The sequence below is a fragment of the Salmo trutta genome, chromosome 13 (assembly GCF_901001165.1).
Source record: "Salmo trutta chromosome 13, fSalTru1.1, whole genome shotgun sequence".
In the NCBI taxonomy this organism is placed as follows: domain Eukaryota; kingdom Metazoa; phylum Chordata; class Actinopteri; order Salmoniformes; family Salmonidae; genus Salmo; species Salmo trutta.
The window spans coordinates 69,706,964-69,713,815 of NC_042969.1; positions in this window are offsets into that span (position 1 = coordinate 69,706,964).

The window sequence follows — 6,852 nt, forward strand, 5'->3', positions numbered from 1 at the left end:
ATAGGGGTTGCAACAATTTCAGCAGATAATTTTAGAAAGAAAGGGTCCAGATTGTCTGATTTGTAGGGCTCCAGATTTTGCAGCTCTTTCAGAACATCAGCTGACTGGATTTGGGAGAAGGAGAAATTGGGAATGCTTGGGCAAGTTGCTGTGGGGAGTGCAGTGCTGTTGACCGGGTAAGGGGTAGACAAGTGGAAAGCATGGCCAGCCATAGAAAAATGCTTATTAAAATTCTCAATTATAGTGGATTTATCGGTGGTGACAGAGTTTCCTATCCTCAGTACAGTGGGCAGCTGGGAGGAGGTGCTCTTATTCTCCAAGGACTTTACAGTGTCCCATACCTTTTTCAGTTTGTGTTGCAGGAAGTACATTTCTGCTTGAAAAAGCTAGCCTTGGCTTTCCTAACTGCCTGTGTATATTGATTTCTAACTTCGCTGAAAATTGCATATCATGGGGGCTGTTTGATGCTAATGCAGAATGCCACAGGATGTTTTTGTGTTGGTTAAGGGCAGTCAGGTCTGGAAAGAACCAAGGGCTATATCTGTTCCTGATTCTAAATTTCTTGAATGGGGCATGGTGAGGAAGGCATTTAAAAAAAATAACCAGCCATCCTCTACTGAAGGGATGAGTTCAATATCCTTCCAGGATACCCAGGCCAGGTCGATTAGAAAGGCCAGCTTGCTGAAATGTTTCAGGGAGCGTTTGACAGTGATGAGTGGAGGTTGTTTGACCGCTGACCCATTACGGATGTAGGCAACATACCTACACGTACGCTACGGTCACAAGACGCAGGCCTCCTAATTGTCCCTAGAATTTCTAAGCAAACAGCTGGAGGCAGAGCTTTCTCCTATAGAGCTCCATTTTTATGGAATGGTCTGCCTACCCATGTGAGAGACGCAGACTCGGTGTCAACCTTTAAGTCTTTATTGAAGACTCATCTCTTCAGTAGGTCCTATGATTGAGTGTAGTCTGGCCCAGGAGTGTGAAGGTGAACGGAAAGGCACTGGAGCAACGAACCGCCCTTGCTGTCTTTGCCTGGCCGGTTCCCCTCTCTCCACTGGGATTCTCTGTCTCTAACCCTATTACAGGGGTTAGAGGCAGAGTCACTGGCTTACTGGTGCTCTTCCATGCCGTCCCTAGGAGTGTTGCGTCACTTGAGTGGGTTGAGTCACTGACATGGTCTTCCTGTCTGGGTTTGGAGCCCCCCCTTGGGTTGTGCCGTGGCGGAGATCTATGTGGGCTATACTCGGCCTTGCCTCAGGATGGTAAGTTGGTGGTTGAAGATATCCCTCTAGTGGTGTGGGGGCTGTGCTTTGGCAAAGTGGGTGGGGTTATATTCTGCCTGTTTGGCCCTGTCCGGGGGTATCATCGGATGGGGCCACAGTGTCTCCTGACCCCTCCGGTCTCAGCCTCCAGTATTTATGCTGCATTCATTTATGTGTCGGGGGCTAGGGTCAGTCTGTTATATCTGGAGTATTTCTCCAGTGTCCCGTGTGAATTTAAGTATGCTCTCTCTAATTCTCTTTCTCTCTCTCGGGGGACCTGAGCCCTAGGACCATGCCTCAGGACTACCTGGCATGATGACTCCTTGCTGTCCCTAGTCCACCTGGCCATGATGCTGCTCCAGTTTCAACTGTTCTGCCTGCGGCTATGAAACCCTGACATGTTCACCGGACGTGTTACCTGTCCCAGACCAGTTGTTTTCAACTCTCCAGAGACAGCAGGAGCGGTAGAGATACTCTCAATGATTGGCTATGAAAAGGAAACTGACATTTACTCCTGAGGTGCTGACCTGTTGCACCCTCAACAACTACTGTGATTATTATTATTATTTGACCATGCTGGCCATTTGGACATGTTCTGAACATCTTGGACATGTTCTGTTATAATCTTCACCCGGCACAGCCAGAAGAGGACTGGCCACTCCTCATAGCCTGGTTCCTCTCTAGGTTTCTTCCTAAGTTTTGTCCTTTCTAGGGAGTTTTTCCTAGCCACCGTGCTTCTACACCTGCATTGATTGCTGTTTGGGGTTTTAGGCTGGGTTTCTGTACAGCACTTTGAGATATCAGCTGATGTAAGAAGGGCTATATAAATACATTTGATTTGAATAACAATAGCGAGACTCTATACAGGGGGTACTGGTACAGAGTCAATGTGCCAGTTACCGGTTAGTCAAGGTAATTGAGGAGATATGTACACGTATGTAAAGTTATTAAAGTGACTATGCATAGATAATAACAAAGAGTAGCAGTAGCCTAAAGGGGGGGGGGGGGGGGGTCAGTGCAAATAGTCTGGGTAGCCATTTGATTAGATGTTCAGGAGTCTTACGGCTTGGGGGTAGAAGCTGCGTAGAAGCCTCTTGGACCTAGACTTGGCGCTCTGGTACCGCTTGCTGTGCGGTAGCAGAGAGAACAGGGATCAGCTTTGAAAATAAAATAGTCTGTACTGGTCATTCATTCTTTATTCTTACATACACAATACGGTCTGGACTAAGATATTTGCAATGACTACCCAATGATTCAGATCTCCCAAGTGGCACAGAGGTCTAAGGCACTTCACAGTGCTAGAGGCATCACTACAGACCTGGGTTTGATCCCGGGCTGTATCACAACTGGGAATCCCATAGGGCGGTGCACAATTGGTCCAGCGTCATCCGGGTTAGTGGAGGGTTTGGCTGGGGGGGGTTTACTAGTATGCCGTCATTGTAAATAAGAATTTCTTCTTAACTGACTTCTTATGGATGGTGGCAGTATTGAGTAGCTTGGATGACTGACGTGCCCAGAGTAAACTGCCTGCTACTCACTCCCAGAAACTAAGATATGCATATTATTAGTAGATCTGGATAGAAAACACTCTGAAGTTTCTGAAACTGTTTGAATGATGTCTGTGAGTATAACAGAACTCATATGGCAGGCAAAAACCTGAGAATAAATCCAAACAGGAAGTGGTTTGTGAGTGGTTAGCCTGGGGACAGTGAGACTGAGATGCGCATTTACGAGAATTCTCCATTTCTTTCTTTCAGCCTTTGAATGAATACAACGTTGCCCGGTTGGAATATTATCGCTATTTTACGAGGAAAATAGCATTCAAAATGTATTTTAAACAGCGTTTGACATGCTTCTAAGTACGGTAATGGAATATTTTGAATTTCTTTTGTCACAAAATGCACTCGCACTACCCTTCGGCTAGTGACCTGAACGCACAAACAAAAACGGAGCTATTTGAATATAACTATGGATTATTTGGTCCCAAAACAACATTTGTTGTTGAAGTAGAAGTCCTGGGAGTGCATTCTGACGAAGAACAGCAAAGGTAATCCAATTTTTCTAATAGTAATTCTGAGTCCCAAACTTGGTGGTTGTCAAAATAGCTAGCCGTGATGGCTTAGCTATGTACTCAGAATATTGCAAAATATGCTTTCGCCGAAAAGCTATTTTAAAATCTGACACCGCGATTGCATGAAGGAGTTCTGTATCTATAATTCTTAAAATAATTCATGGATTTTGTGAATGTTTATCAATAGTAATTTAGTAAATTCACCGGAAGTTTGCGGGGGGTATGCTAGTTCTGAACGTCACATGCTAATGTAAAAAGCTGGTTTTTGATATAAATATGAACTTGATTGAACAAAACATGCATGTATTGTATAACATAATGTCCTAGGATTGTCATCTGATGAAGATCATCAAAGGTTGGTGCTGCATTTAGCTGTGGTTTGGGTTTATGTGACATTATATGCTAGCTTGAAAAATGGGTGTCTGATTATTTCTGGCTGGGTACTCTGCTGACATAATCTAATGTTTTGCTTTCGTTGTAAAGCCTTTTTGAAATCGGACAGTGTGGTTAGATTAACAAGAGTCTTGTCTTTAAAATGTTGTAAAATAGTCATATGTTTGAGAAATTGAAGTAATAGCATTTCTAAGGTATTTGAATAACGCACCACGGGATTCCACTGGCTGTTACGTAGGTGGGACGATTTCGTCCCACCTACCCTAGAGAGGTTAAAGGAGTGTGTGTTTTTCTTTGGGGTTGTGGGTAATTGTTTCTTGTTTAGTGTGGTTGCACCTGACAGGACTGTTGGCTGTCAGTTTCCTTGTTTTTGTGCTTGTATAGTGTTCGTTCTAATTAAATTGAAGGATGAATACTAACTCTGCTGCATTTTGGTCCATTTCTGAAGACAGCTGTGACAGAAAGTGTCACGTTACAGCACAGATGCTGTATTTTCGATAGAGATGCTAGGCCTTCCCTGTAGCTCAGTTGGTAGAGCATGGTGTTTGCAACACCAGGGTTGTGGGTTCGATTCCCACGGGGGGCCAGCACAGGAAAAAAAAAAAAAAAAAAAATGTATGAAATGTATGCATTCACTACTGTAAGTTGCTCTGGATAAGAGCGTCTGCTAAATGACTAAAATGTAAATGTAAAATGTAGATGCAACAGAAGGACAACAAATTGTCAGACAGGGCACTTTCTGCATGGAATCTTCTCAGGTTTTGGCCTGCCAAATGAGTTCTGTTATACTCACTGACACCATTCAAACAGTTTTAGAAACTTTAGAGTGTTTTCTATCCAAATCTACTAATTATATGCATATTCTCATTTCTGGGCAAGAGTAGTAACCAGTTTAAATCGGGTATGTTTTTAATCCGGCCGTGCAAATACTGCCCCCTAACCCCAACAGGTTTTAACAAGAAGTATAGCTTTAAAATGGTGTATAATACTTGTATGTTTGAGGAATTTTAATTATGAGATTTTTGTTGTTTTGAATTTGGCGCCCTGCACTTTCATTGGCTGTTGTCATATCAATCCCGCTAATGGGATTCTAGCCATAAGAAGTTAAATAAAATAAATAAATAAACGGCGCCTTCAGAAGCTATTCACACCCTTTTACTTTTTCACATTTTGTTGTATTACTGCCTAAATTTAAAATGGATTCAATTTAGATTTTGTGTCGCTGGCCTACACCCAGTAGCCCATAATGTCAAAGTGGTTTTAGAAATTGTTACAAACTAATTCAAATGAAACGCTGAAATGTCTTGAGTCAAGAAGTATTCAACCTGTTACGCTGGAATATATGATTCGGGAGACAGACACAGGAATGTGTAATAGGGTTTTTTATTAAACCCCAAATTACGGTGTGCCGTGTAAGGGCACAGGGACGAAGACCAAACAAACACGTAACAAAAACACAGGGTTGAAACCCAAACAAAAGAGCGAGGAGTACCTTGAATAAATACACATATGCAAGATGTATTTTTAATATCGCGCTCTGCAATGTCAAAGGATGTTGTCGTAGGTGTCCCGCAAGCGGTTCATGCGCCCAATTAACTCATGGGATGAGACCCGTAATCATCTGCGCAATCCACAAGGCCACGAATGCTCAAAACACACAGCACAGGTACCCACACGCACCAAAGGACATTGTAACAATAATCAACACCTTGGTGAACAAAGGGCACATAAACGTCCTCTCACTGTCAACTGCGTTTATTTTCAGGAAACTTAACGTGTGTAAATATTTGTATGAACATAACAAGATTCAACAACTGAGACAAACTGAACAAGTTTCACAGACATGACTAACAAATGGAATAATGTGTCCCTGAACAAAGGGGGGGTCAAAATCAAAAGTAACAGTCAGTATCTGGTGTGGCCACCAGCTGCATTAAGTACTGCAATGCATCGCCTCTTCCTGGACTGCACCAGATTTGCCAGTTCTTGCTGTGAGATGTTACCCCACTCTTCCACCAAGGCACCTGCAAGTTCCCAGACATTTCTTGGGGGAATGGCCCTAGCCCTTACCCTCCGATCCAACAGGTCCCAGACGTGCTCAATGGGATTGAGATCCGGGCTCTTCGCTGGCCATGGCAGAACACTGACATTCCTGTCTTGCAGCAAATCACGCACAGAACGAGCAGTATGGCTGGTGGCATTGTCATGCTGGGGGGTCATGTCAAGATGAGCCTGCAGGAAGGGTGTCACATGAGGGAGGAGGATGTCTTCCCTGTAATGCACAGCGTTGAGATTGCCTGCAATGACAACAAGCTCAGTCCGAGGATGCTGTGACACACCACCCCAGACCATGACGGACCCTCCACCTCCAAATCGATCCCGCTCCAGAGTACAGGCCTCAGTGTAACGCTCATTCCTTTGACAATAAACGCAAATCCGACCATCACCCCTGGTGAGATAAAACCATGACTCGTCAGTGAAGAGCACTTTTTGCCAGTCCTGTCTGGTCCAGCGATGTTGGGTTTGTGCCCATAGGCTATGTTGTTGCCGGTGATGTCTGGTGAGGACCTGCCTTACAACAGGCCTACAAGCCCTCAGTTCAACCTCTCTCAGCCTATTGCGGACAGTCTGAGCACTGATGGAGGGATTGTGCGTTCCTGGTGTTACTCGGGCAGTTGTTGTTGCCATCCTTTACCTATCCCGCAGGGTTGGTGTTCGGATGTACCGATCCTGTGCAGGTGTTGTTACACGTGGTCTGCCACTGTGAGGACGATCAGCTGTCTGTCCTGTCTCCCTGTAGCTCTCTCTTAGGCATCTCACGGTACGGACATTGCAATTTATTGCCCTGGCCCTCCTTGCAGCATGCCGAAGGCACGTTCACGCCGAGGAGCAGGGACCCTGGACATCTTTCTTTTGGTGTTTTTCAGAGTCAGTAGAAATGCCTCTTTAGTGTCCTAAGTTTTAATAACTGTGACCTTATTTGCCTACCGTCTGTAAGCTGTTAGTGTCTTAATGACCGTCCCACTGGTGCATGTTCATTAATTGTTTGTGGTTCATTGAACAAGCATGGGAAACAGTGTTTAAACTCTTTACATTGAAGATCTGTGAAGTTATTTTCGATTT